Source organism: Crinia signifera, chromosome 4 (assembly GCF_055691185.1).
Source record: "Crinia signifera chromosome 4, ASM5569118v1, whole genome shotgun sequence".
Classification (NCBI taxonomy): Eukaryota; Metazoa; Chordata; class Amphibia; order Anura; family Myobatrachidae; genus Crinia; species Crinia signifera.
In genome coordinates this window covers 95,270,095-95,283,151 of record NC_139220.1, presented here as the reverse complement: position 1 = coordinate 95,283,151, position 13,057 = coordinate 95,270,095, and positions in this window count along the sequence as shown.

The window sequence follows — 13,057 nt, the reverse complement described above, 5'->3', positions numbered from 1 at the left end:
CTCCGGAGCTTCTTGAGAGGCAGATAGAAAATGTTGACTGGCCAAAATCCACAGGCAGAGTACCTGGAGCACATATTTCTCTCCCTGCCCCTTAGCCAGCAGCCAGACAGTGAATGGCTGTCAGCATGCTGATTGATGGATGGCTGAAGCTCTTGACCAATAAGAGTGCTGACAGCCATGCAATGTATGAAAGCATGTGGAAATACCGAAGAAGGAGTAAGATATCAGTTTTTAATGTATTCCAGTGAATAGCTGTGTAGGAGCCCAGTGCTTTGATTTACCTTGGGCCTACAATGCAATTAAGACATCCCTGTATAAAACTACACAAGGAATAGTAAGTAGGGATACAGAAGGAGAGAGGAAGACCAGTTGTATAACCATACTGTATATGTGCATTATAGTCAACGATGCATTATGGTCATTGCTGCAGGTCGCAAATGAGTGGCATCATGACATTTGTCCTTGTCTCGTCCCATATGTATCTCTATTTACCAGTGGTGGTTTTTACATATGGGCTTCAGGATTGATGCCCTCCCATGTAAAATCCACAACCTCCTCAGCGTTAGTGAAGCCAATGACTGGCAATGACTTTCTATTGAGAGTCCTACCTACTAGTCACCTGCATGACAGGCAGTCCCATTGGTGTTCTCTTCCTCCGAGACTGCCAGTCTGGGCTGCAGTAGGCAGAGAGTTGGCTTCCTGTGGAAACCACTCCCCGCCTTACACTGCAGCCTTTGCCAGCCTCTATGGGCTGCAGCTGAAACAGCCCATAACCCAAACTTTTGAACATGCACAGTTTTTCCGCTAGTAGTGCTCATGCCCTGGGCCCGACACCTGACAGCTACTGTATATTGTACAGCTGCTGGGACCCTCACAGCGGGGACCAGTGACTCAGTGGTGGAGATTAATGGAGATCTGGCAGCTGGGACCTGCTATTTACTATGATTAGCTTTCTGGCTCTGCTGCCACTCTGTCTGTTTTATTTTTGTTATCGAAGAATTGGTCCAATCATCTAGCAGTGAACATGGGTGTGTTGTTATCTAAGAATTGGACCAATCATCGAACAGTGTACATGGTGTGTTGTTAACTAAAAATTGGACCAATCTTCTAGCAATGTACATGGGTGTGTTGTTATCTATTTGTGATCAAATGATTCCTTTTGATTCTGTGGTGAAAAAAACTTCTCTTAGCAACCAAATACTCATTCACTACACAGGACTCATCTAGAGTAATTTAGAGGCTAATAATAAACAATGTCTTTTTGTGTTACAGCACATTTATGCTGTCTAATGATAGATAAAAAGTATTTGGTGCTCATTTACTAAAATAACTTTACACTTTAAACCATAACAACCAATACAATAATTGTTCTTAGAGTCTAACTAGCTTTGAGCAAAAAAAAGGTAATTGCTGATTGGTTACTGTGACTCACTGGAATGTTTATACAGTGTAAAGGTCCATACACACTGTGCGACTTTGAGCTGAAAGCCGCTCAAAACAGCATGTTTAAGTGGCTTTCATCTCAAAGCTGCCCAGTGTGTATGCCCCGGCGATGAACACTCCCGCTTCATCGCCCGGAAAGCCGTTCATCTGTTGGTAATACCAGCAGATGAGCGGCTTTGAGGATGTCTTTGCATCGCGCTGCGCCATGGAAAGCCGTCTGCCTCCCTGTGATGGTGCAAGGCAGGGGGAAAGCCGCTCCATGTGTATGCACTGAGCGGCTTTCCCCCAGCGATGACAGCGATCATCGCTGTCCATGTACGATGGGCATAGTCGCCCAGTGTGTCTGTACCTTAAGTGAGTGAGCCGTATTAAAACTGCTTTACTACATAACCTTGCTAAATATTGTTCTCTATTAGTCCAAGTGGAACAGGAAGGGATTTTCTGTAGATGGCAGTGAACATGTACATGACCAGCTGTTGAAAAACAATACCACTAGCAATTTATTTTCTACACATAACAAACAAACTGGAATTATTTTCCAATTGGTTATAGACACATTTGCAGTGCTTTATTTATTTTTAAACTTCTAGGCTACCTGCTGAAGCTGGAGTAGCTCTTCATATTTTATATTTGATAGTTAGTACCATCTGATGATGGCAATAGCATATCTGTTTTTGGATCCCCTTCCCTCCCACCTCTGCAGGCGATACCGTGCAGATCATTCTTTCACCATTGTGATAAGCCAATGGCAAGATATAATAGTGTCATGGTTCAGCAGCCGTACAGGTTGCTGAATGAACTCAGACTTTTTTTCAAAGGGGCAATTATTTAAGAGCAAAACCATGGTTTTAAGCGTTCGCCCCTTAAAAAACATCCAAGTTTGTCTGACATCCCACACAGATAATAAGCATTGTGATTTATTGGCCTCTGTGATGGTGCTGAAATGCCACCCAATAGTGATTGAATGATCCCATGATACATTCTAGGATGCAGCTCGGATCACTACTGCAGCAGGAGGCGTCGGCTTGTAACAGATGCTCCTGCTGCATTACCATATAGCGCTATCACTATGCTTCCAAGGAAGCAGTATTCATAGAAAATCTGCATATCCGCACCTGATTGACCTTCCCCTAGAATACAATATATATTAAACAGACCATTGAAGAGATTATACATACATAGGTCCCTAAATGATTATGTGCAGTACTGCAGCATTTTTCAACCAGTGTGCCTTAAGTTGTTCTCAAGTGTGTCCCCAGAGCTAGAGATGTCCACACTAGTTTACAGACACCAACACTAGTTCAACTGGTATTCACTGGTCTCTTCCGGCTCCAGTCCTTTCTCTGTATCTTGGGCATATGAGACCACTTTTTTATGTCAATTGCTCCAGGTATGGCTGCTGGCCCCTTCTCTTATCATCCGATAATCATCATTGGTTGGCAGTGGCTGTTGCTCCCTCTCTCACATCATTGGTGTCAGTGTTAGTCCCGGTGTCCTGCTGTTTTACTGTCCCAACTAGCTCCCAAGGAGAACATAATGGCAGCTAGGCAGTGACTTGTATGGTGTTCACATGTGGGCATTTTTAGCTTAACACTTGGGGCACTACAAACTAAAAATGAATGTCCCTATCATAAGGTCTATCCTATGTTCTATGGGTGACAATACAAAATATTTTTTTTTAATGTGGGGGACCAATGTGATATTTGTTTTCAGTGAGGGACAATTTATTTTATTTTTGTTACCTGAGGGGAACAGTGTTTTTTTTTTCACATGGGGGCCAATAACTTTGTATTTCTTTCCTGTGTGAACTAATGTGCTTATTTCTGTTGGGGTCTGATGTTGTGCCTCAGCAAGTTTAACATCTTTTTTTGGTGTTCCGTAAGTAGAAAAAGGTTGAAAATCACTGATGTACAGTACTGTATTAACAATTGTTTTTTTTATGTACCGCAAGGTGCTGGGAGATGTGATAGAAGCAGAAGGTTTCCCACTGATGTGCTGCTTCTACATATAACTTTGTGTACTCCATGCAAATGCTCTGATGCGTGAAGCTCATTTTCCATTCGCCATGTACAGTACAGTGACTGCATCTACAGTACTTGGTCACCAGTCACCAGCTGTGTGATAACAGTAAATGTGGCTACTAACATTGTCAGAAAGCAGAGAAAACATCAAGCTGGTTATCAAACACATAGACTTACAAACCATATTCCTAACCTACTGTGATGCTGATATTACAAGATAGCAATGATGAGGTGTTAGACAGCATCAATAGGAGGTGTTAGACACTTTCAATATGGCTGTACAAAGGAGTATAAAACATGCAGTTAACCACTAGTAGCACTCTCAACTGCCAGTAGTGGTGTACAACGGCGTAAGTTCATCCTAGTTGCCCAGAAGAAAGTTAAATATTGGGGCGCCCCCACATACACACCACTTTATATAAATATATGTATGCATGTGTGTATGTAATGTATATGTTTAGAATAAAGATAGTGTGACATGTCTATGGTCCTGCTAGGAAGAGGAGTCAGCGACAGAAGCAATATCGACAGCTTTCAATTAATTGATTAAAACTCACAGGGGAGGAGAGATGCCCCCTTGGGAGCAGGAGCCAGGCGGCAGATGACTCCATTGCCTCCCAGAGTTATGCCTCTGGTAATGTTATGCTTTTAATGCTGATATAGAAAAATGGGAATACATGCATATGACCAGCAAAGCGGATGCCAGTGGTCAGAATAACGATACGGGCATGGGGGGATTCCCAGCAAGGGTCTGGTAAGTACAGTATGTTTACATCCATCATCGGTATTCTGACTGCTGCCGTCACCAACGGGTAGGAAGTTCTCGGCAAAAAAGAATAGTGTCCAATGCACCTTTATAAAACATGAATTTCATATAGAAAAAAAACCGCCACGGGGGAGATTTTTGAAGATGGGAGTTTCTATTTTAGATGGGATGTTGCTGTGGGCAACCAACCAAATTTTATCTATTTTCTTCTAGAAGGTGCTAAATAAATAAGAAGTATATTGTAATTGGTTGTTATGGGCATCCCATCTGAAATAGAACTTGTGTCCTAGTAAATTTACTTCTACTAGTATTAACCATTTGAGTGCAAAGTTAATTTGTCAAAATTGGTGTGAAAATTGGCAAGCAAACATTTTTATTCATTATAATGACCTGTAATGTTTTATAGGAAATATAATCTTTTTTTTTCCTACAACATTTTTTATTTGAATTCATATAATAAATGCGAGTGACGCTGGCATTGCGCATCTCTCACAGAGATGTTGGCACTCTTAGATGGACAAAACCATGTGCACTGCAGGTGGGGTAGATGTTACTTGTGCAGAGAGAATTAGATTTGGGTGGGGTTTTACTTCAAAGTGAGATCTATATTGCAGTGTAAAAATAAAGCAGCCAGTATTTACCCTGCACAGAAACAAAATAACTCACCCAAATCTAATTCTCTCTGCACATTTTACATCTGCCCCCCTGCAGTGCACATGATTTGTCCATCTAAGAAGGATTTTGTCAGAAAGAGTGAACTAGAATAAGGCCCCAAATGCAATAGGGTTCGAGAATCAGAAACTGAGAGATGTTGGGAGAGTTTTCCCATTTTTAAAAAAAAGTGTAATTTACACTGCAAAACCAGGTTGATTTTGCCATGTAAATGATTGCCGCTTTAAAAAAAATGTGAAAACTCTCCCAAAATCTCATACTTTCTGATCCTCACACCTTATTACATTTAGCCCTTGGCCACTGCATTTTGTAACAGGATCACCTCACTTTAAACTCATACGTGTGAGAACGTTTTGTGTGCTGGTTCATTTCCAAATAATGTGGGGATCTGTTTGAGGAGTCAGCTATACCCATATACACAAGACCATTTACATAAGTCAAATGTGACCTATTTTACCAATGTTCAACAACAATCCAAAATGACCATTTCTTATCATTGTGCTAGTTTTTATATACCACCAACATTGCAGTGGACAAAGCCAGTTTGAACAATAATGGCAACTCTGGAAAAGATATGTATTACAATTTGTACTGTGGTTTCAGTCTGTATGTTAGTCAATTCTGCACTAGGTAGTGATAGATGTGTCATCATACACCTAACCTCTATATACAGGGGGACTGGGTTGCTACCACTGGAGTAGTGTAATGTCTTTTCTTTAAACTTTGCACTTTATTTGTATTGAAGATGCCGCACATAACTGCTCACAGTGTACCAGAGACACGGGTCTGTGACCTTCATCACACGAGAATTAGTCCCTTGCGATGGGGGCTGACTTGAGCCCTTTTCATCTGATTCCAAGGCATTGGGCCAATGAATAGAATGAAAATTGTTTAGCCTCCGATTCCGATCCAATGCGCATTAGATCGGAGCTATAGATCGTCAAGGCTGCACCAAGGAGTAATCGGATCCTGCAGCCAGGAAAAGCACTGCATACGATATGTCATATGCAAAGGACCACATACAATGTATCCTATGGGATCCTGCTGCCCAGGAACTGCCAGGTAAGATAGCCGGGATGCGATGCCTCGCTGTAGTGGATGCGGCCTTCAAACACAAACAAAGTCTCAGATGAAGCACAGCAGGACTTGGTTGGAGAAAAACTGCTATATCGTACCACTACCATTCAGTCCTGATCACACGGCTGTGAGTTCACACAGCATTCAATCATCAATACGCTTGCATACGGCCAGTAGCACACATGCACAAGGCCATCTTGGGATGAAGTCCTGCAACATTTTCTATAGGCGTGCCGCTCACAAGGTGATTGACAGGAAGCAGGCGTGTGGGGATGTGCTAAGAAAAATGCAGGTGTGCCTAGGAAGATGCTGGGCGTGTCCGGTAAAATGCTAGGTGTGTCTGAGCTATTCAGGGGAGGGTGTGTGACTGTCCAGCCTGGGTATGCCCATTTTCATCACACTGCCGAGTTTAGACTCTGGCTATGTGACTCTGATGTCTTGTGAACCAATGTAAAAAGATCATCCGATGGTGAGCCTGTTATAATGGGTTTTGGATATACAGTATTCACACGGCTGCCAATGGATGTGTAGCCATACACATTTGTACACACAGCATGCACATTTATTTGCAAGGTGGGATTTCACTCTAATGGGGTGGTGGGCGGTGGCTTAACTGAATGCTGGCTGCTGTGAATTCGTGGCCGTGTGAACAGGCTTGAATCGGGCCCACAGACTCAGATTTTTTCACACACAAATATACAAATGTTGCACATCGGATTGACCAGCATTGATCTAGCAAAGACATTTTAACACTTCCAGGTGTTTTATTTGTGCAAAAAGGGCCCTCATTCAGATCGCAAAGAATTTGTGGATTTTGCACATGCTGCAATGCCAGTCCCGCACGGCACCTGTGTTGTATGGGTTTGTAATGGAGGACGCAGGATGGCATCAGACTTGCAGTGATCAATAGTGTTATGCTATTTTGAGGAGGGGAGGTTCAACAATGGGATCCATATGAAAGGTCCATAGTGTCTAGGTCAACAGTCAATATGTCAACACCATATTGTCGATATGCACAAGGTCAACATACACAGAAGGTCAACATGGTAAAATGGTAAACGTGCCAGTAATTGACTCATGAAAGGTCAGCATGAACTTTTTGGACTCTGAATGGAACTGCAAAAGTGTGTCGAGTGCAGTGAGGTACCTTGTCCAAAGCACAGTAAGCGGATGGAGTAGACTCATTTTTGGTCCATTTGCTGAAATCTACAAATTGACACCCAAAAACCCCCCATGTAGACATTTTCATGTGTCGACCTTTGCCTATGTCGACCTTTTGGGTTCAAATTAGACACTGTCAACCGTATGACCGACACCCGGTGGCAACAGACTTAATTTTCTTGTTACTGTGGAGGAGGGAAGAGGTTGGGATCTCACTCACAGGGTGGTGAGTTCTTGACCTCTGTATAGCAAATGGGGCAGCCGGCTTGTGTGTACCCATGGGTCACGCAGCTGCCAGGTGGTGTTGGACATGATCCAATCAGTAATGCTACATTACCATATTGCTGCTGCTTCTATGTGAGCTTGGCGCGGCTGAGGCACCAGGGACATGGCACACCAGGAGGGGCGGTTTGGTATGACTGAAGCCACAGTCTGTGGGGACACATCTATACCATCTGTAGCAAAGGCTGTATACAAGTTAAAAACAAAAAGTGTCTTAATGGGCCTTATTCTAGTTCACTCTTTCTGACAAAATCCTTCTTAGATGGACAAAACCATGTGCACTGCAGGTGGGGTAGATGTAACCTGTGCAGAGAGAATTAGATTTGGGTGGGGTTTTACTTCAAAGTGAGATCTATATTGCAGTGTAAAAATAAAGCAGTCAGTATTTTCCCTGCACAGTGACAAAATAACTCACCCAAATCTAATTCTCTCTGCACAAGTTACATCTACCCCACCTGCAGTGCACATGGTTTTGTCCATCTAAGAAGGATTTTGTCAGAAAGAGTGAACTAGAATAAGGCCCAAAGGGACAAATGGAAAGTATGATTACATTTTTGTATAAGACTATTTTAATTGTTTCATTTAATGCAACAATAGTACTTTATCAAAGACAAATGTGAGCAGAACAAGAGATGACATTTATGGTACAGTACATGCTTATATGATTAACATGATATTTAAAAAAAAAAAAATAGGGAGAAATCCGACAGAAGATTTATTACACTGTTATACAATTTTAACATAACATCTTTTATTACCGTAAATACTGCATATAACATTTTTCCAAATCTTCAAAGGTTCCAAACTTAGGTTATAAATACAAATTTGGAATCAATAAATGTCAGCTCTACATAAGGCTGTGCTTAAGCAACTGAAATGGGTCACTCTCATGGGTGTACAGAGTCACTTGCCACGTTTGTATTTCTATAATGTGTAGGAATAACCTCAAGCAGTGTTACATTTATTATTCAGTTTTGCAATAAGCTAGAAAGTGTATTTACAGTTTGAATTATATCCATAAACCAACTGTCTGTATAAGCAGTTGGCCTTTTTATAAGAGCAACCCTTACACAGGGAAGTACAGTGCTGTCAAATACAAATACATCCTCACCAATACTTGATAAATCTTCAATTAAGATATTTAAAATAACATGAAGGGGGGGGGGGGGGGGGTGTTATCTATCAAATCTAATCTAATGCTGCTTTCACACTGCAGAAACGGGTAAAGACCCGGTATTGTTGGGGCGTGGCTTCGCTGGGCATGTGAGCGGCTGTGTGCTTCTGCAGCTCCAGCCCTGAATATCCTGGGAAAGATCCTTACACCGCTCTAAAACCACTAAAAATACCTGGCAGTCGGGGTGGAGAAGGCAGCAGGCTCTCCTGACACCCCTGAAGACCCCGCAGTGTCCGCCCGCCGACCCCTGGTGATACATATCGTTCCCCTCCCGGCGCTGGGACTGGGCCTGGGCGCCATCTTGGAGAGGAGGTGGGCGAGCTGCTCCCCGCTGTCCCCGGCTTGGAGTGTCTCGCGGTGGAAGTAGGAGGAGGAGGGTAGAGTCCCCCCGGCACTCCGGAGCCCCATCCCGCCCGCCGGCTACCTCAAGGCACTGTCTGCTCCCTGCGGCTCCCTGTCAGTCATCGGCGGCCGGGTCCGGGCGCCATCTTGGATCGCGCTGGGAAGGGGAGAGGTCGCGGCGCCCGTCTCTAACATCCTGTGACGGCGCGGCCCCCCTGCCTGGCCGCCTAACATCAGCGGACAGCTGCCCACAGACGGTGGGATCAAGTGAGGGACCCTCCAGGCCCGGCGCAGAGACCCGGGCGCCATCTTGGGAGAGGCAGAGACAGTGCTGCCAGGCGCTCCCAGCAGCAACATACAGAACCAAGGGAGGCAGGCACAGGAGGAACACAGTGAGTAACAACTGCGCTGTAAAGCGTGTCCCAGAGGCCCAGCTACATATCACCCACCTGTCCAGGGCCTCCTGTACTCCTGTACTTCTGTGTTTCACTGTCAGCCCACCTGCCACCAAAATACAGGCTCCACTGCACACGACAGACTGAATAGCCTCCATTCTCCTCTGTGCCTGTCATCCCTGCACATATAGCCTGCCTAGGCAACCACAGCCCACGCCAGTATATTCATTTACTAGGCCTCTTACGGCTACAGTCCACGGGACCGCTGAGTCCCCTGCCCTCAGTTAACAGCATGGGGAAGACTAACCGCAGCTCTGCGGCCGCCCAGCTGGAGAAATTCGCAAGAACCCCACGTACAGCTTCAGAGGCACCAGACATGGATGAGCTACATCAATCCTCCTCCCGTGCACCCTCCCCACAGCACTCAATACCCCCGGTAGCTGAGGGTCCTGAAGATGCCCTGCAAAAAGTATTGGAGGCCGTGACCTCCAGCGAAAAGAGGCTGACAGAAAAGATGGGCCAGGTTCAGTCGGACCTGTCCATCATCCATCATGATTTATTTGTTAAAAGGCTGCGAAAAGTTTTAAAAATACATTCATAAACATATACGGTAGGGATGACACACATAAAACGAAGATGGCGGGCAGGAATTGCTCTAATTGAATCTTTATTAACAAATATAATATGTGACGTTCAGCAGTCTGAAACACTGCTGAACGTCACATATTATATTTGTTAATAAAGATTCAATTAGAGCAATTCCTGCCCGCCACCTTCGTTTTATGTGTGTCATCCCTACCGTATATGTTTATGAATGTATTTTTAAAACTTTTCGCAGCCTTTTAACAAATAAATAATAAAGGTTAATTTTTAAACTGACTATTATTCAAGGTGCACCCACCCAAAGGACACTCTTTTTTCTTTTTTCTGCTTGTCATTACATCGTGTCCAAGGGTAGCACACCCCTGTTCCCCAGAAATTGATATAATTTGGAGGATATATTGGGGGTCCGTAATACAAAATTTTTTTTGTCTTGTGCGAATGAAACTCACCCCCCTGTATTCGCTAATTATATGGTGAAGATCCAAACTTACCTTCTCTATCATTCAGCACAGACGCATGAGGAGTATATTTCCCCGCTTATATAAATTTAGTGTGTTAGATAGAATACACACATTGACAACCTGTTATTTGTCTTGAGGGGCTTTCTCTGAATATATACTTACATTGTATCTCTAACGTGGCAAACATGTCTAATTCCGAGGCTACTCGGGAAAGTATATCTGTATTCAGTCTTAGCCAAGAATTGTCCAATAGACAATCTAATCTTCAAAAATGTATGGAGTCTTTGCTTAATACAGACATTTCACATATCAACACCTCCAAAGAGGATTGGCTTAATGACTTACAATTATTAAAATTTGCGCTCATTAAGCAATCAAAAACTTTCTGGAATAAGATGACTTTTGAAAGTTATCTTAAACAAAATATCACACCCCGTGGTTTGAGACCACGTGTATTTCCCTCATTTGAGTTGGCAGACGATACTTTAAGATCAGAGTGGGAGAAAACCCTTACTAGATGCTCCCTGGAACTTATTGGGATCCTGGTCAAGCATGACCAAATTATGTTGGAGAGACACTCGGCTGAGATCTCCCGACTAAGTAACAAGCTTAAAGACTTTGAAGGTCTCGATAAGTTCCAGAAAACCTATCATAAATTTAAAATAGAGATAGAGAATATGGAAAAGGAGGTGATAAGCAGAAAGAAAAATAAACTGCAGAGAGATATTGAGGATTTTAGATCCAATCGGGTCTATAAATGGAATACCTCACAAAATAAAAGACCGCCATCAGCCAATCCTTTGAACTACAGTACATCGGATATAGATTCATCCGAAAATGAGACAACATCTGACACTGGTAGCAGACACTCACAAAGGAATTTTTTAGGGATAAGTCCCAGAGACACGAGGGATCGTCTAGGCTGGGACACCGCAGGACAAGGAGGGGGAAGAAGAAAAAAGAGAGTCGCGAGAGAGTGGAGAGAGGATCCGAGAGACTATCAGAGATACTGGAAATAACATCTGATTCCGATGCTCTTAAAATTATCAATCTCTCGGACCATACCCTCACAGATACTCAGATTCATGTCTTGCAAAGAGGACTCTCCTTCTCCCCTACCAGTTCGTTTAATAGGTTTGAGATTGAAAAAGACCTTAATTTGTTTGCGAGGAAGTTGCTCCTTAAAAAATTCTACTGTACTAAAACCAATATAAATGAAATGCCCATAGACAATACCCAAAATTTTACTGGGCATGTGACCGAGTCATCTCCATCTCTCTTTTCAAGAGAAGATGAATTAGCATTGAGTATTCTTGAAGAATTAGAGACGGGGGTCCCCTTTGAAATACCGAGTACCAATGCAGAAGAACAAGAAAATGACCGGTTATTAAAACTTAAGAAAAAATCAAAATTTTATCCAAATTTCCAAATTTGCCCTGTGGTAAAAACTTTCATAGATGTGGTTAGTCAAGATCTGGATGAGTTGGAATTTTCCAAGCCCATCTCATACCAACCAAACAACATGAACAAAGAAGAAAGGGCAGCACTTAATGAAATCAAAAAGTGGGATGACACCGTCATTAAACCGTCGGATAAAGGCGGCAATGTCGTCCTATGGTCAAGGACACTTTATGTAAAAGAACTCGACAGGCAGCTCAATGACACCACATGCTATAGGAAACTCATGTTTAATCCCACCCAAGATTTTTTAGAAATTTACACTAGAATTGTTAAGGAAGCAACAAGCTCAGGTGTCTTAACCAAGAGACAGTCAGAATTTTTACAAGTTACTGAGGTCAGGATCCCCACCCTGTATCTCCTCCCTAAGGTCCATAAGAATGACAAGGTACCACCAGGCCGACCTATAGTATCTGGCATAGGCAGCCTAACTGAAAGAGCCAGCCAGTTTGTTGATGCTTACCTCCGCGAGTATGTCCTCACTTTACCATCTTATGTGAGAGACACAATGGAGGTACTCAACAAACTCCAGGACATCACTGTCAACCAGAATACATGGATCATAACCTGCGATGTGGAGAGTTTATATACTAGCATCCACCATCAGTATGGGCTTGAAGCAATCAGATACTTTCTGAAAATGGGCAAAGAAGACAATCTTCACAAACTCATAATTCAACTATTACGTTTTGTGCTAACCAAAAACTACTTTGTTTGCAATGAGAACTTCTACCTCCAGGTACGGGGGACTGCGATGGGGAGCACTTGTGCCCCCACGTATGCCAACCTGTACCTGGGGTGGTGGGAGCGTGAAGTTGTCTTCTGTGAGGCGAATGAGAAGTATACAGATCATGTCCTTCTGTGGGTACGCTATATAGATGATCTCCTTATCCTGTGGGAAGGAGATAAAGATCTATTTATAGAAATGATGGGAATCCTTAACAACAACCATCTGAACCTGCTCCTCACATTTGATATCAGTAAAAAGACGGTCAATTACCTGGACCTACAGATCACTATTGAGGACGATGGCTCAATATCCACTGATCTCTTCAGAAAAGAGACAGCGACCAACTCTCTACTCCATCACACCAGTTCACACTTTCCTCCTGTCATTAAGGGGCTCCCCAAAGGAGAGTTTCTGAGGACCAAGAGAAACTGCTCCAGCGACCTCACTTACAGAAAGAGAGCTAAAGAACTTA